The sequence below is a fragment of the Ursus maritimus genome, unplaced genomic scaffold (genome assembly GCF_017311325.1).
Source record: "Ursus maritimus isolate PB19 unplaced genomic scaffold, ASM1731132v1 scaffold_27, whole genome shotgun sequence".
In the NCBI taxonomy this organism is placed as follows: domain Eukaryota; kingdom Metazoa; phylum Chordata; class Mammalia; order Carnivora; family Ursidae; genus Ursus; species Ursus maritimus.
This window is the reverse complement of record NW_024425230.1, coordinates 15,536,491-15,538,681: the sequence shown is the minus strand read 5'-3', so window position 1 is coordinate 15,538,681 and position 2,191 is coordinate 15,536,491.

The following is a 2,191-nucleotide window of genomic DNA, read 5'->3' as shown; positions in this document are numbered from 1 at the left end:
GGCTGCGCGGTGCTCGGCAGGAAGCTGCGGCGCCCGGAAGAGCCCGAGCCGCAGCCGCAGCCGCCGCCGCTGCCACCAACACGTTGCACCGAGTCATTCGACGGGCCGCGGCCCCACGTGGGCGGGGCAGGCCACCGGACCCGGGTGCGGGCTGTGCCCTGCTCCCCGGCTGCCCCAGCCCCCTCCCCACACCGGGGCCTGGAAGCCCTGCATGGAAGCAATCACGGTCAGGCTCACTATTGTGCAAGCTCTGTGCTTCGGAGTTTACGTTTTAATTTCATTTAATCCTAAAACCCCTTTAGGAGACAGGTATTTCTTCATTCTCATTTAATCCTTGCTTTAGGACCCAGGGAGGCCGCTCACAGCAAACCCAGACTGTGTCAGACTAAGAACCAAAGTCTATGGGATCTGGAGGGAAACCCCCATTTTAGAGATGAGGAAACAAGACTCCAGAGTGAAGCGGTTGCCCCATGCCTATGCATTGCGTTATATTTTAGCATCTCCCCAATTTCCCTCTTTCTCTCCAAGGAGTTTCTTATCTCATGAGGTCAATTTCCAGACATTTTGCACCTCTGCTTATGGACTGGATTGGAAAGTGCATGTCTGCATTCATACCTTTGCTGTGGAAGGAGTGGTTGGCAGGATTAATAATCTCCCCCCCTGGGGCGCCTGGGTGGCTCAGCCTTAAGCTGCTGCCTTTTGCTGGGGGGGGGGGGGGGGGGGGGGGCATCAGGCTCCCTGCTGGGCGGGAGGCCTGCTTCTCCCTCTCACACTCCCCTTGCTTGTGTTCCCTCTCTCAGTCTCTCTGTCAAATAAATAAATAAAAATCTTCCAAAAAAAAAATCTCCCTCCCAGGCTGAAGTTTTAGACTGCAGAAGTAATTGCCTTGCTGCCTCTGGTTTATAAACTAAAGGATGCTTAGGTGGAGAACAATTGTGGAGGGTTCCAGTGGGAGGCCCAAAGGTGGGAACTGATGGAGAGCACAGAGGGCTTTCCTGGAGCATCAGGAACTACACTGAGAACCTTTCACCTTTCACCTTTCACCTAGAAGATCCTGGCAAGAAACTCTCCAGTGGTGGCTGAACAGGTAAAGACACATTACAAGAACTCACTGACCTTAAACAGCTCTCTCCTGACCCTGCTAGAGAAAGAGACAGATAAATAAAGATACTACCATGTATCAGTTAGCTGTTGCTGCCTAACAAATTACCCCAAAACTTTGAGGCTTAAAACAGCACACATATATTATCTCACAGTTGGTGTGGGTCAGGAATCGGGGCATAGCTTAGCTGAGTCTGCTGTTTTAGGATCTCTCACACAGTACTTGGGTGTTGGCAGGTGCTGGGGTCTTATCTGAAGGTTCAGCTGGGGAAGGACCTGCTTCCAAGCTCAATCAATGGTTGTTGGCCAGATTCAACTCTTCACAGGCATTTGGACTGACAGCCTCAGTCCCACGCTGACTGATGGCCAGAGGCTGCCCTCAGTTCCCACCACATGGGCCTTTCCAATACGGCAGCTTGCTTCATTAAAATGGACAAGGGTGGAAGCTGACAGAGTCTGCTAGCAGGGCAGAAGTCACTATCTTATGAAACTTACATAGAAGTGACATCCCAACACCTTTGCTCTAGTCTATTGGTTAGAGGCGAGTTACACGCGGGAGGAAGGGATTACACAAGGGTGTGAATATCAGGAAGCAGAGATTATTCAGGCCGTCCAGGAAGATGCCTGCCACTGTGTGATTCACTTCGATTTAGTGGGATGAACAATAATCAAGTTATCACCCAGGGAAGGGTGATATGCGTGTTGAGTATTCTGGCATGCCCCAGGGGTGATAAATTTGGACAGTCTCTTCCGACTCTAAAATGCCACTTTGTGGTATGTCAGAAATGCTGTTTTGGTAGAAAGCCAGCATTATCATATCACCACAATAGAACTTATAAAAGAAGTTCCTTAAAGAACTATCTCTGACGCCCATGACTTTGCAACACTGCCTTCAAAGGCATAAACCTCAGACGTCACAGGCTCATATTTGTGTCCTTATCAGAAATTCCTGTGTAGTAGAGCAAAGAGGTCCTGGGCTTTGGAGTCTCTCAGCCGGAATGAGAGGTCTGACCACTGAGTGGCCTTGGCCAAGGTACTTAACCATCAAATTCCAGTTCTTTTCAATGTCTAAAATAAGAGCAATAATACT